Raw genomic sequence first — 24,647 nt, 5'->3', positions numbered from 1 at the left:
AGAAGCTCAGTAGTTAAGAAAGCAAATATGCAAATGGAAGAAAATATAGCCAATATGTTAAAATGAGGGGACAAGATATATATATATTTTTTTTAGAAATGTTAATGATAGGAGAAAGTGCAAAAGTGGCATTGTGAGACTCATGGGTGAAAGAGAGGAATACATGGAAGTTGATAAGGATAAGGCAGAATTGCTTACTATTTCTGGTCTATGTTCAAAGCTGGGAGTAGGACCATAGAAGACAAACGCAAATAAAAATGGAAGTGTGGTAGATCTTGACCAACTTCAAAGGGCTGTGTTTTGTGAGGAGCCAACTGAAATAAAGGTAGAAAAAATGATTGGGCCAGACGGTACACATCCTAGGGTACTGAAGGAACTTAGGGAAACTGTAGTGGCTTTGCTGTCTGATGTTTTCAATTCTTCTCTGGAATTGGGTGTGGTCCCGGAGAACTGGAGAAGAGCAGTGTAGTAAGAAGGAGATTGGGAACTGCAGGCCAGGAATGGAAAGAATAGTTGGATCGAAGGAGAGTACTAGATGTGGTGTACTTAGATTTTAACAAAGCTTCTGATATGGTTTTGCATAGGTGACTAAGAAATAGTCAGTATGGGCCTTGAGTGGAAGGTACCAGAAGGTAGTGGTACATGGAGATCACTGTGGGGAAAGGGATGTTACCAGTGGTGTGCCACAAACTTCTGTTTTGGACCAATTCTTTGTGGATGATAGCAAAATCTGCTATATGGTGAACCTAGCGAATATTGAAGAAGGGTCCAGAATTTTGGAGTTAAAATTTAATGGTAAAAAATGCAATGCTGAGGAACCTGAGGAAGAGGTAGAGTGTAGGGGTAAAGAACTTTTGTACATGGAAGAGGAATGGGACTTGGACATAATTGTATTTGATGATCTTAAAGTGGATAGAGAGGTAGAAATGGTAGCCACATTTGAAAGAAAATGCTGTTCATTATCCTTTCACTGGAGTACTATTCTATAATGTGGATCTTGAATCTGTTCATGTTGAGTGACCACTTGCTCTAGATTGTCATTTTCATTGAAATATTGAATGTCTCTATCATACTCACCCACCTCCATCTTTTGATCTTTCTTTACCTCTAGAAATTGAAAAACAAGCAAAACAAAACTTGAAATGTTAATGATCAATTTAAACTTTTGTGTTAGAAAATTGTGATTTGTACTTTTTAAATTAAACAGAGGAATGGAATATAAAAGGGCGAACAGAATGCTAGATATAATCAAGAAGGGGATCACGAACAGATCGGAGAAGGTATCATGCCGCTGTACCGGGCTATGGTATGCCGTCACATGGAATACTGCGTCCAGCACTGGTTGCCGTACATGAAGAAGGACACGGTACTACTCGAAAGGGTCCAGAGAAGAGCGACTAAAATGGTTTAGTGGGTTGGAGGAGTTGCCGTACTGTGAGAGATTAAGGAAGCTGGGCCTGTTCTCCCTTGAAAAGAGGAGACTGAGAGGGGACATGATCGAAACATTCAAGATAATGAAGGGAATAGACTTAGTAGATAAAGACAGGTTGTTCACCCTCTCCAAGGTAGAGAGAACGAGAGTGCACTCTCTGAAGTTAAAAGGGGATAGATTCTGTACAAACGTAAGGAAGTTGTTCTTCACCCAGAGAGTAGTGAAGAATTGGAATGCTCTTCCGGAGTCTGTTATAAGGGAAAACATGCTCCAGGGATTCAAGACAAGGTTGGACAAGTTCCTGCTGAACCAGAACGAACGCAGGTAGGGCTGGTCTCAGTTAGGCCACAGGTCTCGGTTAGGCTGGTCTCAGTTAGGGCGCAATGGACCATTGGTCTGACCCAGCAGCGGCAATTCTTATGTTCTTATAAATGTAATGACAATTGTTGGCAGCAACACTATGCTCCCAGAGTCTATTAGAATCAGATTTAGCAGGAGCAACATGGCCATTCCCTATAATGTGAGAAAATGCCCCTTTCAGGAATGGCACAGTGCCACACCGTATGTTATCATTAATGTCTGTTTCTTGTGACTAAGCCTAGAACAAACAGCTTTCACTGCTGACTGGATTCATCTGCTATGCTTCAGTGTTCATTATTGTGTCAGTCACTTACTGCTTCATGCCAGTTCAAAGAAAGGGACATTCTCAGCCTAATGCAGTACTATTCTAATTTTGTTCCTGAAAAGAAAAAAAAAAAGGTAATGTTGAATTGCTGACATTTAAAGTAAATTCTTGCTTCTTCCTTCAAAACCAATAAAATGCATTCATATTTGAGCAGAAAATTTTCAAAGGATTCTGTAACAGTAAATACATATTTAACTAGCACTAGTTGAAAATTATCCCATTCGTGGCAACTATAAGTATGTGCAAGCTTCTAGGATGTGCATACATTTAGGCTGAACTAAAGCAAAGGGAAAACATTTTGGATTCAGTTCATGTCTTTTCCCAAGGATATGATTAAGTAAGGAAAACAAGACAGTGCATATACAGTAGATTTGATTTTCAAAATTGCATCTCTGATTTTCACATTTAATTGGCTACCCCTTACCCCCCCAAAAAAAAAAAAAAAAAGTGCAGATGTAAATGCATACTTGTAAATAATTTTCAAAGGAAAACCACCAACAAGACTCATCCTTAATTGGAACCAATAAGCAGTGACAGGGGAGAGTGAGAAGGCTAGAAGCCAGGATGTTGGAGAATGGCCTCTTGATCTGGGAATATTGGGAGTGAGGAATATTACACACAGTTTTTAAAGCCAATTCACTAACCTATGAAAAGGTTTGCTGGTTAGTAGTTGATTTATTTATCCACAATGTAATTATGAATGCAAAAGAACTCCAAGTTCATCTGTATCTATTACTAAATTTTGTAAGAAACCAGGGTTTTGAGTGTTTCTGTCCATAGAAATGTTCAAGAAATTAAAACCAAAAGAAACAGTGGTGGCATACCAATAGATGAAAGAAAACAGATATGTCGTCCCAGTTCATGCAATCCAATGTTTATAGACAAGAATTAACAATGGCTGATGTACTAATGAACTGATACGGCCATGTTTCAGTATATATTGCCCAAGTCAGGGATCTCCTGTTTCCAATGCTACAATATATGCAAACATGAATCAAAAAACAGACACAGATGATGCAGAAGCCTTTCATCTTATTTCTGATCTGAAGAAACCCTTCTTCAGATCAGAAATAAGATGAAAGCTCATCATAAAATGTATTGAGTTAGTCAAATAAAAAAGGTATCACCTTTATTTCCTTCATTTTTTGTTTTATTTCTTTTTATTCCTTTGATTGATACAGACAGGTGGGGTCGCTCAAGAGGAATGCTTAATAGACAGATTCTCGAGGGAGGGTTCTTGAGTGGGCAGACTTGTTGGGCCGTCGGCCCTTTTCTGCCGTCATACTCATGCTCTATGTTTCTATATGAAATTGCTGGCAAAAATCCTTCAGAGTAGATTGGAAGTTGTTCTACCTTTTCTTATTCACTCAAATCAAATAGGCATTAATTGAGGTCATACATTAACTGATAATGAATGGCACCTGTCCAATATTCTTCACTTGGCAGAACGTAGTCAGATGATGGGGATAAAAAGAGCTTTGATAGGCCATATATGTTGGTGCTGTTATGGGAAACAGGAATCCACACAGTTTCTGAGATGGGTACATTTGCTTTATTCTTCTCGGCTCACTTTTCAGTTCATTGTGGGATACAACAGAGTTGCCCCCTTTCTTCTATTTTGTTTGATTTTAGCATTGGCGCCTTTGCTGGGTTAATGGTGGCTAGGGTGGATCACAAATCATATCTTTACATGGATGATATGTTGGTGTCATTAGTTAGACTAGTCAGGCCCTGTTCTATAGGTTGCAGGTTTCATTTATTTGAAATACCGCTCTCTCATTGAAAGCAAATAAAGCGGATTATAATAAAAATACAATTAAAAAACCAAACACAAAAAGAAAAGAACTCTAAAATAAAAAGGAAAGCCCATCCCAAAACCCTCCCCAAAGTCAATCCCCAAACAAACACAGAAGTATATCACATTCATACTAACAAAACCTATACCTGTATTTCATAAGCCTGCTGAAATAAATAAGCTTTCAGAGACTTCTTAAATCTAGACAAAGACGTTTCCAATTTCAATGACCGTGGAAGCAAATTCCATGATGCTGGGCCCACACGCACAAAAAAGCTGCTTTTCTTGAACAATTTAATTTTTCCTCTTGGAATTTCCAACAGATGTTATTGACTCGATCGCAATAATCTTGATGGACTGTAAGGCTTCAGGAAATTAAAAAGCGTTATTAGAACCCTTGTTAACTGACTTTTCTAATGGCAAACTGATTGGGCTGAATGCTAATGGATTTTGAGCAAGTATTGGGTTATAGATTAAATCTTGCTAAATCCAAATCTTACCCAGGGTCCTTCTAGTTATATGTTAGGTTGAGTCTTATAATTGTTCTAGCACTGTATCAGGATATTTGTAAGGTCAATTTTGGCCCTTTGATAGATCATATAGTAGCAAATTTACCATGCACACAGGGTGAGCACATTAGTCTAATTAAGATATAATCCCTCTCAGATACCCCTCCCCCCTCTTTTTACTAAACCACGATAGCGGTTATTAGCGCAGGGAGCCTTGCTGAATGCTCCATGCTGCTCCTGATGCTCATTGGAACTCTATGAGTGTCAGGAGCAGCGCGGAGCATCCAGCACGGCTCCCTATGCTAATAACCGCTATCGTGGTTTAATAAAAAGACGGGGGGGGGGGGGTAATGACTTGAGCTAATAGGGAAAAGGAATGAGCTAGTCCAAAGAAATAGAAAATAGCACTTATGGTATAGTGACAGTATTCCAGAGCACTTTCTTATGACATAATCATCCTTAGAACATAAGTACATAAGAGTTGCCTTACTGGGACATCTTTACACTTTGGTGTGAGAAAAAACATTTACATTTTTTGGTATAAGATTTTGGTGTAAGATGAAATCAAGCCATTCTACCTGCTTTTAAGAACATAAAAACATAAGAAGTTGCCTCTGCTGGGTCAGACCAGAGGTCCATCGCGCCCAGCAGTCCGCTCACCGCGGTGGCCCATCAGTTCAATGACCAGTAAGGTGGTCCTTGTCTAAACCCTTTAACCCCCCTTATCCTTCTGTCTGTACCCTTTCATAACCTTTTTCTACCTCTATCTGTATCCCTCAATCCCCGTGTCTTTCAGGAATTTATCCAATCCTTCTTTGAACTTCAGCTGTTCAAGCTGTGGTTATGTGGAGTCTTGATTTTTTTTTTGTTTGTTTGTTTAGTTGTCTTATTTTAATACCTCATGAAATCCACTGTTTAGACAGAAACTGTACAGGCTACCTATTTCAAAGTGACTTTGATTGACTTGTTTCAGTAATGTTTGTTTTGTAGTGAGCTACAGTCACCTCCAGCATATAAGAAAAGACTCGCCCTTCTTGTTGGTCAAAACTGCTCTCAAATGAGTTTGAACTAAATTGGCTAACTAGATTAAATTGACATGTTGAATGTGTATGTTTTTTTGTTTATGAAAATGACTAAAGCATATCATTGTAAAAGGCCAACTAAATGGTTCAACTGCTCTACTTAAAATGTACTTGCCTTCCAAGTTTTCACATGGTTAACAGATGTAATTAGCTCAGTAAAATAATTACTTCTCGCATAAATGTTTGAGGGACCTATTTACTAAAGGACATTAAAATTACCAATTAATGAGTGGTTTTAATGCACAATTTACTGAAAGGTCATAAAGCATTTAGCAACCCTATCATTGCAAAGAAATGCCAAACTGAGTAAAATGCATAGTCCATCAAACTAAGCAGCTTGTCTCTGACAGTAGCTAGTTGAAATCAGATCCCAAACAGGGAGAAAGATCCAAGATGGTGTCATAGAGGCAAGATGCTTATGTAACAAACTCTTGAACCCCGTTTGAATGAGGCCAAATTTTGCCTTTATATGCTGTAAGATGAGTAAGAAGAGGAGAAAGTGTGGGAGCAACTCCTGGATTGTACCTCTACTGCGGTGATGAGGCGAATGATACCAATTGTCTTCCCTATTAGACATGCATGTTGTAGTTGTGTCAGGCAGCAGTGTGGACGCAGTCTCATTGAATCCTGCTGAAAGGGCAGCATTCTGCAACCCAGACGCAGCTCCGCTGTGGGTCAGCGGTTATTGAAGTGCCCCAGGAATCTGAGGTGAGCTTAGGTCAGTGAGGGAGACTGCCTGTATCGATTTTGGTTTTCCTAACAGGAAAAGATTCTACAATTGAAGCCGCATCCAGGATTTTCAGCCAAGGAACTCTGAGCGATCTCTGTAAAGTTAGGAAACCAGGCTGCTTCTGCTATTACGGTCCAGGAATTGGAAAAGCCTGTCATTGTGATATTTGAGTCACTTTGGGATGTAGTACAGAACAAGCATTCTTCTTTGCTGAACTGCTGAACATACTGGTGATATTAAAATTTTTTCTGAGGTTGTTCTTCCCAAACACAGGCTATGGATCAGTTAAGCTCTTGAATACTAAAGTTCAGGCAATGGAGAGACTGGAATTAGCTTCATTTTACAAAACCGCGCAAGTGGCACACTGAATGCTCTGTGCTGCTCCGACGCTCATAGGAACTATATGACCATTGGAGCAGTGCAGAGCATTCAGCGTGCCAGTGGGCGTTAAAAACTGTTTGTATGGTTTTGTAAAGGGGGGGGGGTGTCAAAGATGAAAATTACTTCCATCATAGGCTGGAGTACTTAAAAAATTAACCCCCCTCTTGTACTAAGATGCACTAGCCGATTTAGCATGTGCTAAACGCTAATGCGTACATAGAATATAATGGACACGTTAGCATTTACCACACGCTAAATCAGCTAGCGCGCCTTAGTAAAAGGACCCCTAAGTTAGATAGCATAATTTGAGATTTTTCAATTTCTCAAAGTCTCCATTGATTGTGCCTGTGGAATTGTTAAAAAAAATATCTTGTGGAGGTTTTAAAAATGCCTATGGAAGCTCTACTTCATATAACCAAAGCCATATTCCCCCCACCATAATATTCAGTTGGTCAGAATTTTTAAAATGCTTACATGCACTGATATTCAGTGTCAGGGTATGCATGGGCACTGTCTCTGAATATCAGGGCATAATTCTAAGTGGCTTAGCCATCCGGAACTTATGCGGGCCCAAGCAATGTTCAGCAGAGGCCTCATAAGAGTTATCAAGTTTCAAGTTTATTATAATATTTGATATAATTGCAGTATCCAAATCCAATGCGATTTACAAAATTAAAAGTAGGTATAATAAAATTTTTTTATAACAAACAGGGCATTAAAAGCAATTATGACGTTAAAACACTACAGAGAATGAGGGAGAGAAAAAAATGGATTAAATACAATATGAAAATAAATGAAAGGGTGGGTAAGGAAACAGAAGGTTAGGGGACGGTACCCACTTAATTTCTACTTAACAGCGTTCCTTGTCTAGATAAGTTCAAAGAAAGAAGTAATGACTAAGAAAGATCAGTTAAAGGCATCCCTAAACAGCCAGCTTTTTAGTGAGCCTTTGAATTTAGTAAGTCATTTTTCTTCTCTTATATTGAGAGGAAGAGAGTTCCAAATTTGTGGAGCTGTGACGGAAAATATCATATCCCTCCTTGAGTAAATAATTTTTAGTGAGGGAGTTACCAGCAAGGATTTTTCTTCTGATCTGAGGGATTTTACAGGCGTGTATGGTATTAAGAATCTTTCTAAAAATGCTGGGGCTTTATTTACTAATATCTTATGTGTCACTAAAGCTATTTTATAAGTAATTCTGTGGTTTACCGGTAACCAATGATTTTCCTTCAACAGTGGGGTTACATGATCAAATTTTTTCCTGTTCATAATAATTTTTATTGCGGTGTTTTGGAGAATTTGTAATCTACGTGTTTCTTTTAAGATAATCCCTTTGTATAGGGCATTACAAGAATCAATTTTAGAGATAACTAGAAAATGTATTAAAATATTTAGTGAAGATTTATCGAGAATGCAGAAAGAGATCTAATTAATCTTAACCTATAGAAACATGTTCTTACCAATAAACTAATTTGGTCATGGTAGCTGAGCTTTTGGTCCAGTATGACCCCAAGAATTTTTACCTTAGTAACTACTTTGAGATTGGTTGTGTTTATGATTATATTGGCTTCTAATTTCTGACCCTCCCTACACGGAAACAGCAAGGCTTCTGTTTTGAATGCATTAAGGGCCAATTTGTTATCGTGCAACCATTTTGATATTTTAGAAAGTTTTTCATTGATAATTGTAATATCTCCGTTAACGTTGGCGTCTATAGGGTATAGCAATTGAACGTCATCTGCGTTTGCATATGGGATAAACCCAATTGACTGACAGAGTGTTAGTAATGGTGCCAAGAATATGTTAAATAGTAACGGAGATAGGATTGAGCCTTGCGGAATCCCAAAATTTGTGGAAGGTATCTTTGCCGAAGAATTATTGAATGTAACCTTGGATGAGCGTTTGTGAAAATAAGATTGAAACCACTGGAGAACTACTTCTGATATTCCTGTAGATTTTAGTCTGCGTAAGAGAAGATGATGGTCAATGGTGTCGAAAGCCAATGATAAGTCTAAAGATATGAGGAGGACTGATTGATGCTGATCCCAAAAATATAATACAGAAGATGTCAGGCCTATTAAAGAGTGCTCGGTTGAATAAAATTGACGGAATCCCATTTGATGAGGGTGTAATGCTCCAGTTTTCTCTATGAATTCTGAGACTTGATTGAATATTGGGCCAGCCATATAATCTTTTTTAAAAAAAAAGTAAAAAAGAGCCCTGATCCCCCTGCCAACCCCCCAACCATATCTTACCTCCTACCCACAACAAAACCTCCCCCTACCTGCCAGCCCTCCCCCCCCCTCCAATGTCTGGGTAGATCCCCTTGGGCCTATCACTCTTCCTGGTACTCCATTGGGGGGATCATTGGGGACAGGAGTGCAACCTCGTCGCTCTTCCCTTTGCTGTTGCCTTTCAAAAATGGTGTGGCTTGCAATATTACACAAAATACTGCAAGCTGCTATGAGAGGATGTGGCAGTCATTTTCAAGAGGCACCAGAGAGGCAGGTCCATGGAGAGAGGTGGGTCCAGAGGATCTACCTAGATATTAGGGGATGGTGCTCTGGTAGGGAGAGGTTTTTTTCATAGGCTAGGGGGAGGGGGAGGGAAACATGGGCATGGCTGGGGGGTTATGAGAGGGATTGGGGCCTCTTGGGCTTTTTTTTTTTAAACATACACAAAGTTATGCAGGGGCCGGCCTGATATTTAGTGCTGCCATCTGCATAGCTAAGCGACATAATTTAGGACAGCTTTTGAGCTGTCCTAAATTAGACATCTTACCTATGTGGGTACCAGTACTGAATACTGCCGACACCTGCATAACCTGGACCCCTCCCCAGTACCACCCCAAGCAGTGGCTATCAAGGGAGGTTGGCACCCAGGGCAATGGTGCCTGGTATCACCGTGCTGCGTGCCCCCCCCAATCTTCCCCACTGTGCCATACGCACCTTGCCCCATGCTTTCCTGTTGCAATGTTCACTGGTGTGACCAGAAGTGATGTCAGCAAGGAGCCGAGGGCGACGCGAGCAGCAGGTGGAAGATGCTGCTTGCACTGGTGAACATTTTCAGAGGTATGCAGGAGAGATGGAGAGAAGGCGAGGCACTGGTGCCCCTATGAAGACTTCACCCATGACATATCCTTAATTTGCCACTGACCCTTTGCGCCTCTCCTGATTTGCCCACTTTTTAATTAAGGTGGTTTGAGGGGATATTAAGTGGCACTCTCTGGTTAAGTGCCACTGAATAATCCCCACTTAGGTGGAAGAAGTGATTTAAGATGGAGGAGAGTGTGACACAATGGTTAGAATTACAGCCTCAGTTTCCTGAGGTTATGGGTTCAAACCCTCTGCTGCTCCCTGTGACTCTGGGTAAGTCACTTAATCCTCCACTGCTCCAGGTACATTAGATAGATTGTGAGCCCACCAGGACAGACAGGGAAAATGCATGAAGTACCTGTATTCAACCCACTTTGAGTGTGGTTGTTTAACTACAAAAAGGCAGTATACAAGTCCCAGTCCCTTAAGCGGGCATGAGAGCTTCCTGTCTGCTTAAATCACTTTGAATATCAGCCCCTATATGTTTTAGAAATAGGAAGATCTAGGGGGCTGGAGCATCAAGTTTAAGGAGAGACAGTTATGATCTTTCATCAGTTTGGAGTCTTTATTAGAGGTAATCACACAGAGAACAATGCTTGTGGTAAGCTTTATGTTAGAGCCAGATGGCAATAATGCTCTAAGACTATATATATATTTAGATGCGCCATTTATGGGATCAAAAATAAAGATTTTTCAGGTTTTAGCTAGAGATACACAGACAGGTGCAAAACTTTTCTGGCTCTTTGGGCTAAAGTTCAAGCCTTGGGAGCCAATTTGTCTTTAGATTTCCTTTGTAATTGTTTGATAGTTTTCTAAAAGCTAAAAAGGGCGCTAATGTTATTGTAAGCTTATGTTCACTGCTTAAGGACTGGAATATGAATTCTATATGCGTCGGAGCTAATATCACCACTGTCGACAATTACCGTATTTTCACGCATATAACGCGCGCGTTATACACGATTTTACAAACCGTGCATAACCTTGCGCGTTATACGCGTGAGCGTGTTTTACAACTTTTTTTTTCCAATCCGATTGGCATCCCCCCTGCGAACCGGCATCCTCCCCCCCCCCCCCGCTCGCATCAACCCCCCTCCCCTGCGATCCTACATCCCCCCAGCACCAAACATCTCTTACCCGATTGGGCACCGGCACCAGCACCAATGCACAGGACGTGCCAGTGCCCGAAGATCCTCCCTCGTTGGTTTGGGCTGGGCTGGGCTGGGCGGTGCGATGCAGGAGAGATAATCCTTCTTCCTGCGCCGGGCTGGACTAGGCTTTGAGCATTTGCGCATGCTCAAAGCCTTCTGGTCTCGCTCTCTCCGAGATTCTCGAGCTCAATGCTCAAAGCCTAGTTCAGCCCGGCGCAGGAAGAAGGATTATCTCTCCTGCATCGCACCGCCCAGCCCAGCCCAGCCCAAACCAACGAGGGAGGATCTTCGGGCACTGGCACGTCCTGTGCATTGGTGCTGGTGCCGGTGCCCAATCGGGTAAGAGATGTTTGGTGCTGGGGGGATGTAGGAGCGAGGGGGGAGGATGCCGGTTCGCAGGGGGGATGCCGGATCGGATTGAAAAAAAAAGTTGTAAAACGCGGGTGAGCGGGGGGGGGGGAGGATGCCGGTTCGGAGTAAGCGGGAGGAGGTTTTAGCATGCGCGGTATACGCGTGTGCGCGCTATATTAAAATTTTTAAACATAAATTTGTGTTCCCCGCGCGCTATACCCGTGTGCGCGTTTTACACGGGTGCGCGTTATATGCGTGAAAATACGGTATTATTATTATTATTATATTTTTTTTTAAGCCCTTTTAAGTCCTTTAAGTGGAAGTTTCCTTCTGCACCTGCAGCAGTGGCATGCGTGGAGACCACCGAGGATCTCAAGGTCAACCTGCATGTTCCGTGTTTGTGTGGTGGTGGTGGTGTGGGCGATTGGGCTTCACTTCAGCTTCAGGACCCAGTGAAGACCCAGAAAACTGCATGCTCTGTATGATATATCACTTGTCCATTAAATTAACGGGCATGAGCGTCTCTGTTATCAGGACTATTTTAGTGACTTTCTGCAGTCTCACAGTGTACCACACCATCTGAGTTGTGAAGTGTTCACCTCCATCTCTCACTTTCGCAAGCACTGCCTTGGATGAATACCTCTCACCTGCACAGAGGCCTGAGGTCTTGATGTACAAGGAACAGCACATGGAGTCAGTTGGAGGTTCTCAGCTTGTTTACAGCTCCCTTTGCTCAAGCTGACACAAGACTACAACAGGATGCTTTGCATGCTGTTGCAATTTGATTAGGAACCCATTTGGACCCCTTGTTGGGTCCTTCTTCCTTTTATACAAAGGTAGACAATACCCTTAAAATACTGTTTATTGATTTTATAAAAGACTTGGAATTAAGTACATTGTCCCTGAAGTATATTTACTTTTTTTTTTTTTTTGTTGGTCTACGTTTATTGCGGTTTTGTTGGATCTTCCTTTGCTTGCCACCGTTAGTATTTAACCATTATCAAAAAATTAGTGCATGATCCCGTACTACCAACTATTTTGAAGGTGGTAAGGGCTTAAGCCCTAATCCTGCACTAACCTATTAGTAATGTAGCTGCACAAAGGCCCGGATTCTATAAACAGCACTGTCAGCGGCTGCCACCTTAAAAATGACCGCTGATAGCATGTCAATCATGCTATGGAGCCATTTATAGAATTGCGGCTTTGGGAAAGGTAGGCGCCAGAAATGTAGGTCTACATTTCCAGCACCTACCTTGCGCGTGAATTGTACCTACAGAGGCACTTTACGAAGCCTAACATCACTTCTGGCATTAGCCAAGCCTACAGTGGCATTAGGCATCATAAAGCGCCCCCTGGTAGGCATCTACATTTTTGGTTTTAAATCGCTTTTAATTTTTGTTTAAATGGCCTCTTCAACTTAAGTTAGGCACTGGTAGGGTGCCTAACTTAAGGCCCCATTTATAGAACACGGGCCTAAATGATTAACACAGAAATGCCCATATTCTGCCCCAGACATGCCTCTTCGGCAAAAAAATAAAATATATATTTTTAGCACTGGATAGTGTGCAGATATTTGAAACGTAGGGCTCCTTTCACAAAGCCGCGTTAGCGGCTTTATCATATGCACCTTTTTAGCATGCGCTAACCCCTGTACTAGCCAAAAAACTACTGCCTGCTCAAGAGGAGGCGGTAACGGCTAGCGTGGCCGGCAAATTAGCGTGCGCTATTATGCACGTTAAACTGCTAACGCGGCTTCGTAAAAGGAGCCCTTACTGTGGGACACCATGTTAATCCCTTTTAAGCTGTGGTAAGCACGCATTAGTGCTTAGCACAACGTAGTAAAAAGACCCCTAAGTAACTTGATTGCTACATTTTAATAATCTCCTTGTTTTTTTAAATTGTGCCTCAACTGAATTGCTTAAAATACTAATTTCCTATCATTTAAAATCCTTGAGGAGCTTAAGGCAGTTCATAAGAATTTCTGAGTCTGGTTTTCAAGGTACTCACGATGAATATGCATGCAATGTACTTCTATATAGTACAGTGATGATCATGCATACAAACAGGGAAAGGTTTACCTTTAAAATACTGTACAGGGGTGCCTATGGGCTACAGCCCTACTGTGTGAATTACTTGTTTTTCATCAGTGTGTAGCACTGGACCATCTTGGGGAAATGGGGGTAGCAAGTTTATCATATGTCTTAAAGCAGTCCTGGGGCTAAATCTATTTCGGCATACTAGTATGGGTATACTTCATGCATATTAATTATAGATACAATGAAAACCAGATGGCTTGAGGGATTCCCCAGCAGCAGGATTAAAATCATTGTTGTAAATATTGCTGCAAATTTTTCCTTCTGTACAACTAATTTATAAATGTTTCCTAAAAATAAATAAATAGATAAATAAATAAAATGATTTTTTTAATAATAATAAAAATCTGTCTATCCACACGATAGATAGATAGAACCTGCATGAATTATCTATCTATCTATCTAGCTCCCTTTTCAATATATTTAGCTACTATTCAATATATTTATTAACGATCTGGAAACAGGGACAAAATGTGAGGTTATCAAATTTGCTGATGACACCAAACTCTGCAGCAGGGTTAGAAACACGGAAGACTGTGAAGACCTACAAAGGGACCTAACGAGACTGGAAGACTGGGCAAAAAAGTGGCAAATGAGTTTTAACGTAGAGAAATGCAAGGTCATGCATGTAGGGAAAAAGAACCCGATGTTCAACTACAAAATGGGGGGAACACTGCTAGGGGTGAGTAACCTGGAAAGGGACTTGGGGGTGATGGTCGACTCATCACTGAAACCATCGGCGCAATGTGCGACAGCCTCAAAGAAAGCAAATAGAATGCTGGGCATCATCAAAAAGGGTATCACAACCCGGACGAAGGAAGTCATCATGCCGCTGTATCGCGCAATGGTGCGCCCGCACCTGGAGTACTGTGTTCAATACTGGTCGCCGTACCTCAAGAAAGAAATGGCGGTACTCGAGGAAGTGCAGAGGAGGGCGACTAAGCTGATAAAAGGTATGGAAAATTTTCCATACGCTGACAGGTTAAAAATGCTGGGGCTGTTCTCCCTGGAGAAGAGGAGACTTAGAGGGGACATGATAGAAACCTTCAAAATCCTTAAGGGCATAGAGAGAGTAAATAAGGATAGATTCTTCAAACTGAGGGGAGCCACAAGCACTAGGGGTCACTCGGAGAAATTGAAAGGGGACAGGTTTAGAACAAATGCTAGAAAATTCTTTTTTACGCAGAGGGTGGTGGACACATGGAACGCGCTTCCGGAGGAAGTGATAGGCCAGAACTCTGTACAGGGGTTCAAGAAGGGTTTGGATAGGTTCCTGGAGGAAAAAGGGATAGAGGGGTACAGATAGAACTTGAGGTAGGTTATAAAAGTGGTCAGAAACCACTTCACAGGTGCAGACCTGATGGGCCACCGCGGGAGCGGACCGCTGGGCGAGATGGACCTCGGTCTGACCCAGTGGAGGCAACTTCTTATGTTCTTATGTTCTTTTTACAAAGCCGCACTAGCATTTTTAGTGCTGGCCGCAGCGGTGACAGCTCCGACACTCATAGAATTCCTAAAACACTAGCGCGGCTTTCTAAAGGCAGGGGTATATTGGCACTGCACATTTAACAAGTTAAAACAAGATGAACATGAACATTTGAAAAAGAAAAACATCCAAAAAGTGGCATAAAGGGCAGGTAGACTTTTTCTTGCAAAACCCTTCCAGTTTGCGATTTTTGAAACCTATTTTCAAGACGGACTTCTGTGCTGTTCATCTGCAGTTCATTTAAATCTCAGTGGGATGTGTTAGAGGTGTGGTATGAGTAGGACTAGGGTAGGCTTGTGATTTGCTATAATCAAACACTGAAGAATACATCTAGGGCACAATTTGGTCATCTGGGGCTAGACCTGTCTTAACTGTGAATAGGTACCTAAAAGGTGCCTAAATTGATCAGATGATCACTGGAGAGATGTAGGCATGACCCTCTCCCCCCCCCTACCATTTAGGCCTAGAAAAACCAGGCCTAAGTACCTGCACCTAAGTTGTGCACCGATTGGGCATATTCTATAACAGTGCGCCTAACTTTTAGGAATGCCCACGATCGGCCCATGCTCCTCTCCTGGCCTTTTGAGATTTGCGCACTAGAAGTGACGCATACCACTTTATAGAATGAACCTACAAGGTTGCACGCATAACTTCTAATGAGTGCCAATTAGCATCAATTATTAGGTGTTAATTGCCAATTATCTGCGCTGATCAACTTGTTAAATAATTAAGTTGCACATGCAAATTGGTTGCACTGATTTGCGTGCACAACTTAGGATGTGATGTATAAAATTTGGGCTTTAGTCCTTTCCTCTTTCTGTTCTTACTGTCATCTTACCTAGCTCATGAACAAAATCTCCACCTTTCAGTAGCTCATTGATGTGCTGCGTCTGTCTTTTTAGTATTCCACATTCACTGATATTTAGACTCTTTCACATAAATTCATTCTTCCTCAGCGGTTTATCATACTGGTAAAGAGATGGTGCTGGCGCTTTCTGTTGATTGTGATTCGGCACTTAAAAGATTCTGCTTGCCAAACCTTATTTTGGGGGGGGAACTCACAGGTCTATAATTTGTAACAGGCCATCTCCACAGTATATCTGAAAACAGAACTCTTTGTTTTTAATGTGCTTGTTGCACTGTTAGGAAGAGCCTTCAGACTGTCATATCAGATAGCTATTAACAGAGCATTTTATCATTTCTACAGACAGTTTTAATACAAGAAAAATAGTTGTCTGAAATGCTTGCAGTTATTCAAAGGGCAATTTTAGAAGGTACTAATAGAAGCAGAACAATGTTGTATACATAGGAGCAGGCTTTTATAAGATTGCTCTTTTGATATGTGGGTAAACATACATATATGGGAGCACACTCCGCCCCTCCCCACCGCTGCTAAGCAGAGCCAGTTGGAAGGCTCAGTGGGAGAATTTAATTTAATTTAGAGTTTTCATTTGGACCTGCCACGCTTACCTTCTTTCCTCGCCGGACCGGGAGCAGTTGAACTTGGGGCGTGGGAGCGCACTCTGCCCCTCCCCACCGCTTCTAACGCTAAGCCACTTATAAGGCTCTGTGCCTAACAGCGCGCAGCCGTTCAGCACGCTGTCTAAGGTGCACACAAAAGACGCGCCCCTTAGCGTGCGCCTTTGCGAAGCAACTGAGAAGTGACCCCCCACGAATCTCTCTTACCCCTGCTGTTACCATCCTAAGGCACAACTTTTACCCTGCCAGGGCTGAACAATCGTGCCACTCCCATCGGTCAACTGCTCAATTCTAGTCATTAAGACACAACTGACTAACTGAAACAGTTGCTACTCTATGCCTTTGAAGCCTATTTGATTTACCTCCATCCTTGCTTGTCTCTCTGTCTAACAAATTTACTTTAAGCCAAAGTTCCTAATTTTGAAATTACGGTTTAATGACTTATAAGTTATTGTTCCTATTCTTGTCAACACCGTCTAACCACCTTCAATTCCCCCCTGACATCCCCCCTCATCCATTTACAATCTTCTCTCCAAAGGAATCATGAAACCAACAAAAAATATCCTCCTCCCCTATGCTATCTTATACCTTATCTGCTTCAGACTCTGGTCCCATAGGGTTGCCTCCTTTGAAGTAGTACCCCCCTCCACCTACCCTGCCTACAAACAATCTCGACTTATCCACAACCAACTCTCACCCCTCACCTACCCTGACCGAACAGGACCAGGCCCTTTCCAAATCTAAGTACTTCAGAACACCTGCCGCCATACTAAATCCCATCCCAAAAAATAACGAGAACTTAGGAACATCACCTGTAATGATACCACTCCACCCTAACTTCCCACACCTTCTACAGTGCCTACCTCAACATTTGCTCCATCAGAAACAAAGCCCAGCTCAACAAAGACTGGCTAACTACCTCAAATCTAGACTTAGTATTCCTAACTGAGACATGGCTCATCTCAGACAACAACATAATCATCAGTGATATCCTACCTAAAGGCTACAAAATCATCCCCCTCTCCCGAAGCTCTAAAAGAGGGGGTGGAATCACTGCCATTCTAAAAGATCACTTCAACTTCCAAATTATTGATTCCAAATCCACTGAAAACCTTTAAATCATCACCTGCACCCTCTCAATGCATGACCTCTTGAATCAACTGACCACCACACTGTTCTACATTCCCCCTAACAAATGGAACAATGCCAGCCAAGACTTTTCCGAATTCCTCCTCTTAAACACCTCAAAGAACAAACATAATCTCATACTAGGAGACATAAACCTCCACCTAGAGCAACGAGACCCCCATCAATCAAGGAAGTACTCTCCCTCCTAACCTTCCTAGGATTCCCGATCTCCCCTACCTCCACCCACCAGAAAGGCCATCACCTAGACTTAATCTCCTTCCCCTCCAGAGACCCAACCCCCTCCCCCATCTCCCTTCCAAATGAAACCTGGACACTATCTGGTCAGACCACCTTCTTGCCAGCTTCCAACTACTTTGGACCAACACAAAGCCTAACCAAACAGTCAACCACATAAGGATGCCCCGACCACAACCTTCAGACACTCCCTCAACCCCACCGAATTTTGGTCCCACTTCACACTACTACACATGCTCAACACTAATAGTGACTTCACCGATTACTGGAAAAGCACCAGTACCATGATCCTTGACAAAATTGCACCGCTAAAGTAGGAAAAAAAAGACAACACATAATTGACGGATGGTACGACATGGAACTAACAACACTAAAATGAAAGACACGACAACTGGAAAGAATCTGGACCAAAACAAAAAAGCAAGAAAGATAAAGCAATTTGGAGATTCAAGATACACGAATACAAAAGAACTTTAAAAGAAAAACGATGCGCCTATTATGCGATCAAAATAGGCTCCCCTACAGCCAACATTAAGGAACTCTTCAAACTAATGAATACGCTATTCAAAGTTAATCACCATAAAAGGTCCCCCTTCACCCAACTACCATCTGCTGAGTCCCTTGCATCTCACTTCAAGACAAAAATCCTCATACTAAGCTCACACTTACAAAACTTCCCCCCCAACCCCTTCCCCACCACTATCCCCCCATTCAAACTCCATCCTAGCTGACATGCACTGGGATCACTTAGAAAAACCCAATTGGTTCCACTTCCTCCAACTCTACAACAAATAAGCCAACTCCTACTGCCACCTCGACAATTGCCCACCCATCATTATGAAATCGTCTCCCACGCCCTTCAAAGCGCTACTCTATGACTGGATCTCACAAGGGATGATCAACGGCAAATTCCCAACTGATCTCGGCCACATTTTAATCACCCCATCTTAAAGAATCTTAAGGAACCCATTTCTTCAACCTCAAATTACAGACCAGTAGCCAACATCCCATTCTTCACCAAACTGATGGAAGGACTGATCAACACTGCCCTAACAAACTATCTGGATAAATTTTCTATACTTCACGAATCCCAATCAGGATTCTGCAAACACCACAGCACTGAGACCGCACTAGCCTCCATCATGGATCACTTTTCTCACACACTTAGTGCAGGAAACCAAACTCTAATAATCCAATTTGACCTGAGCAGTGCCTTCAACTTGGTGGATCATGAAATTCTACTTAACTGTCTAGACGCCATCAGAATCACTGGCAAAGTCCTAAACTGGTTCAAAGGCATCCTGAAAAACCAATCTTATCAAGTCATCAGTGAACAATCCTACTCTCAATCCTGGGTCAACCCCCTGTGACGTTTCACAAGGTTCCCCTCTCTCTCCCACCCTTTTCAAGATATACAGTACATGTCCTTTATAGGCCAAACACTATCTAGACTAAACATCAAATCTTACATATACGCCAACGACATCACAATCATCATCCCCATTTCCACCCTTTCGATTGAAACCAGATCCTTCATCTCCTCAGTCATCAACCAGGTATCACAATGGACAAAAAACAAACTTAAACTAAACCCAGATAAAAACAAATTCTTCCTGGCAACCCCATCAAACAAAACCATGGACTCTTCAATCAATTTAAACGGAATCATCTTCCCAATCAACCCTACCATAAAAATCCTAGGGGCCACCATTGACAAATAATTCACCTTGATGCCCATACCAGCATCCTGATCAATAAATACTTTTGCCTATTATGGAAATTACGCACGCTAATACTTTACTTTGACTTTGCCTCGTTTAGACTGCTAGTTCAATCTCTAATTCTAAGCTCATTGGACTACTGCAACATAATCTACATAGGATTCCAAAAAAAGACCATTAGGAGACTAAGAGCAATCCAAAACACGGCAATAAAACTAATATTTGGCCTGAATAAAACCTGACCACATCTCCCCATACTTCAAAAAACTGCATTGACTACCACTCGAAGCCAGAATCATCTTCAAATTCGGCTGCCTTTGCTACAAGATGCTATTCGTTACCTCGCCCATTTACCTCATGAAACACTTTACAGGACTATCCCCGCCCCTCCCGCAGAACACTTCTGTTTGCATTCCCCACTCCCACTACAAAAAATTTCTTGATAGGACACTATCCTTTCAGGCAAGCATCTGGAACAGCACCCTAAGCGCACTCCTCCTGAACTCCCCATCATACCAATCCTTCAGAAAATCTCTGAACACCCACTTATTTGACAAGTTTATCTGATCCTATGGAACCAATCCAGCCTACCTACAATCCCAACACACACCCCTCCCACCTGCACAACCCCCCTCTATATCTAAACTTATGCTGTAATCTGTCTGCTCTGTTCATTTGTATCAATACCTGCGGTATCCACACTGTATTTCTACCTTACTGTATACTGTTTTGAACTGAAAAGGTATGACAGGATATAAATAAAGCTATTATTATTATTATTATTATACAGTATATTGGCTGTATGCAAATGTTTACCCAAACTGAGAGGAAGTGTGTGAGAGAGACTGTATATTTAGCTAGTGCCTTTTCAGTAGTAGTTCAAGGTGAACTACATTAAGAATGGGGTTGAAGGGGAATTAGTGGTCATGTGCATTCTTCTGAAATTCACATGTGCACAAATGCAGAAATATGCAAGTTTATTTATAATCCACCCCTAAAAAGAGGACATGTCAATGTAAATCCAGACTTCTGGTAACCCTAACCCAGTCAAATGCCACTGAAAATGCCCAATTAGCTGCCAAGATGTGAATTAACCAATCAGTGGCCATTCCTGACTGTTTAACTTGTACTGACTATCTGCTTTCTTGTTTATTTAAAATCTGCAGAGTTTACACACCTACTTAAAAAAAAAAAAACTGGATTATTTACAGCTGCAGTGTATTTGCTCAGGTATTGTTACAAAAAAAAAAAAAAAGTCTGAATAACTAAGGTTTTTTTGACAGTTAGCCACCAACAAAAATAAATAAATGAATGATTTTTAAAAAGCCAGAGAGGTCAGGTTTCCATTAATTAAAGTAGCAGTTTCTTCTTCAAGGTTTTAAAAGGCTTCTGAAGGGAATGCCAAGTGAGGAAATACATTTGCAGGTGACAGAAACTTATAGTACAAAGTTGTTAAATCACTAGCAGATTATGACAAGTTGCAGGAGGACCTTGTGAGACTGAGGAAATGACATGTAAATTGTATGTGAAATTTTCTGTGGTCAATCACTGTGTGATACACATAGGGAAAAATAATTCTAACTGTAGTTACATGATCCTAGATTACAAATTAGGAGTTGTCATCCAGAAAAAGGATCTAGGGTCCAGATGCACTAAAGAGGATTGGTAAGACCGTGTGGGTCTACTGCCAATTCAAAAAAAAATTTTGGCCAATTCAAAAAAAGTTAATGATTCATGCGGAGGTTCGTCATAATCCCCGTCTCTCCCGTCAGATTAATGGCTATGAGAGCGACATTCACACATGTGCAGAGCTGGTAGGGAAAGTCCGAACAGCTGAGAGGCAGGGGAAGCTCAGAAAGTAGCTCAGTAACTACAGTTAGAATTATTTTTCCCTATGTGTATCACACAGTGATTGAGCACAGAAAATTTCACATACAATTTACATGTCATTTCCTCAGTCTCACAAGATCCTCCTGCAACTTGTCATAATCTGCTAGTGATTTAACAACTTTGTACTATAAGTTTCTTGACGCTCAGCTGTTTGGGGCAGGAAACCTTTTTTTTTTTTAATGGGCACAGATGCTGTGCGTGTTACACACGCACAATATATGCTCCATAAAAAAAGTATACCTCCCATCCCTGATTACGGCCGTCCCTGATGTACTGGCATCAGGAATTAACACCTCCCCCCCCACCCCACAGCAGCAAAATTGCCAGGAGGAATGCCCACTTCCTCCTGCAATGCCGATCCCATCCCCATGTGAGAAAAAATGGCAGAAGGGATGCCCACTTTTTCATGCCATCATGATCCCCCCCTCCCGCGTGAGAGAAAATTGGCACAAGGGAAGCCCACTCCCTCCTTCCAATAGAGACTCCTCTTCACCCCCCCAAAAAAAAAGGAAGGGTAGGGGATGATTCAGGGGGGAGGGGCTCCTTTGGTAGGAGGGAGTGGGCTTCCCTCCTGACAATTTTCTCTTATGTGTGTGTGGGTGGAGAGAGTCACCATGGAAGGAGGGAGTGGGCATCCCCTCGGCGTGGGGGAGGGGATGCTTTTTCTTTTTTATTTAATGGGGCAGATACTGCTGCATAGGGAAGTGGAGGGGGAGAGGAAAAAGGGGCTGCTTTGGGGGAAGGGGTATGCTGGGGGGAGCAGGCAGCAATCTTGGTTTGCTCGGGGGGGCCAGAGAGAGATAGGCAGGGAGCCATGAAGAGAGACAGAGAGATAGACAGAAAGAAGTGGAGGGGGAGAGGGAAAAGGGGCTGCTTTGTGGGGAGGGGTGTTCTGGGGGACAGGCAGCAATCTTGGTTTGCTTGGGGGGCCAGAGAGAGATAGGCAGGGGGTCAGGGAGAGAGACAGACAAAAAGAATGACGAACAGACAGGAGCCAGAGAGACAGACAGACAGCGACTAAAGCGAGAGAAACAAAGAAAAAAAGACAGACAGCAGCCAAGGAGAGAAAGAGGCAGAAAGAAAGACAGACAGACAGCTTCCAAGGAGACAGAGAGACGGAAAGAAAAGCAGACAGACATATCTATTCTAGCACCTGTTAATGTAACGAGATTAAAGACTAGTATAGTATATTAATCTGCAAACAAATTATCATAATGAAAGTGTGTTTATATTGATGGGCAAATATTTAGTGTTATCTGAATGCATAGAGAACTTTCTAGAATGTTAACATGGCACCATTTTACAATAGCTAAAACTGGAAAACTTTATCTTACTAACCACAATATATTTTTTTGTGTGTAATTCTGCTATGTTACTTTCAGAGCCCTGACTACCACACACGTGGTGGTGTTTTGTTTTGTTTTGCTTTTTTTTTTTTCTTTATCGATTGCTTTTTGAAAAACAGCAAGGTTGAATCTTGGCTGTGGGTCAGAATATACCAGTGACTGGAAGGACAAAATAAATCATACTGATTTAAGTGGGTTTTTTTTCATATGTGATTAAAATGTTTTAATCCCCCCCACCCAACACACACACACAAAAAAAAAAAAAACCCAACAACCCAGGAAGGATGAATTGTTACTGTGAAATCATTGAAAAGTATTGCATTTTCTTTTGTTGTGATCTATATTAAAACAAAATAGAACATCAGACATTGTAAAATGGGGCAATCAGGTTTCTGAGAGAGCTGTGGCAGCCTACAGTAGCTCTGTTTGTTTTATGAGTTACTAGTGTGAGAGACATCTCGTTCTGTATAATAGTCATTACTCTGTGCACTTTGGGTGAGATTATCCTGCTGAGTTTTGAAAGCACACGGTGTGGACTGAATTGAATTTCCTCCATAATGCATTATAAGAAGAGATAGAAGAATATATTAGAGCTGAGAGCCAGCTGCTTTTCTAAATCATTGATTTGTGAAGAAAATTCAACACAGTCTATATTTTATGGTGGGCAAAAGTTGAGGATTTGAGCTATGACGATGTAGAAGATCATATAATTAAAACAATTTCCATATAGGACCAATGGGAAAACCCACTTTATACAGCTGGTTTAGTGTGCTCATTTGTATTAACTTGTTAACCCCCCTCCCCCCAAACAAAATTAAAAAATATTTTCTACATAATTTGGTATGTTTACTGGATCATTCTGTACTTATAGAAATGTAGAAACATAAAAGGGCATTTTCAAACAAATCTTTAAGTTAAAAAAAAGATCCTTAGCATAAAGTAAAAAAAAAAACCAGCCATCTCACAGCCATAATTAAACATGAATGTCTAGATTTCTGTTTGATTATGGCTGTGAGATGGATGTTTTTGCCTGAAATGTCCAAAACGAATAGCTGTTTTCCAAAGTGAAACGTTCAATTTTAGAACAAGAAAAAACACCTAGGAATATGAATGTATATCTGGCATCATTTTCAAAAATATGGCCACATAAACATCCCTGCAGTGGTTAGTGTAGTAGACTGTAAGCCAACTTTTTTCTTTGTAAATGTGATCCCTCCAGTATTTGAATAATACACTTCTCCCTCCGAATTTACAGTTTCAGCATTTGCGGTTTCAATTATTTGTGGTTTTTAGCTTGCTGGCTCCTCCCCCCAATTACATCAGTTTGCATAGAGAAATCGCTGATTCCAAGAGTTTACAGAGAAAATTGCTGATTCCCAGCACTTTCTTCACTGTGTTTTGCCTCTCCTTCAGAAACAGGCCAGGTGTCCCACCATGTTATTCGCAGTTTCACCATATTTACGATGGTTTTTAATAGAAAACAGCGAATAACATATGAAAAAGTTATTCACGGTTTTTCTGTATTTGCAAGTCTGTTAATCCCCTATCACAGCGAATACGTAGGGAGAAGTGTACCTACTGTGCCTGAATTACATCACTTCACTAGCCTTCAGACTCGCAGGTGTCATATTTGGGTACAGTAGGTATTTTTCTTCTGGAAAATATATTTGAAGTGGGATTTGAACATAGGTCCTTAGGTTCACAGGACACTGCACTAACCATTAGACCACTCTGACCTAACCTGATTGCTGCTTTCTTCAGAATGGCCACAATACCTGTAGACATGTAGTCTGGTTTTCCTTTCCATTTTCACTTTAAGGGAAACGGGAGGGGAACAGAAACCACTGGGGTATGAAGCAGATATCATGTTTTAATCTTTCTGGTGGTCAGCTGCTTAATTGGAACAAGATTTTGTAACCTGAACATGACTGAAAAAGGTCTAGACAAAAGTGCCCTTCTTTTTAGACATGGACGTTTCTTCCCATTTGAAAATCCCTGTTGGATGTCCTATTTTTAGGCCCTCCTTAGTCCCACCCACAAC

The sequence above is a fragment of the Geotrypetes seraphini genome, chromosome 5, assembly GCF_902459505.1.
Source record: "Geotrypetes seraphini chromosome 5, aGeoSer1.1, whole genome shotgun sequence".
Taxonomy (NCBI): domain Eukaryota; kingdom Metazoa; phylum Chordata; class Amphibia; order Gymnophiona; family Dermophiidae; genus Geotrypetes; species Geotrypetes seraphini.
Note: the sequence above shows the minus strand (reverse complement) of the source record.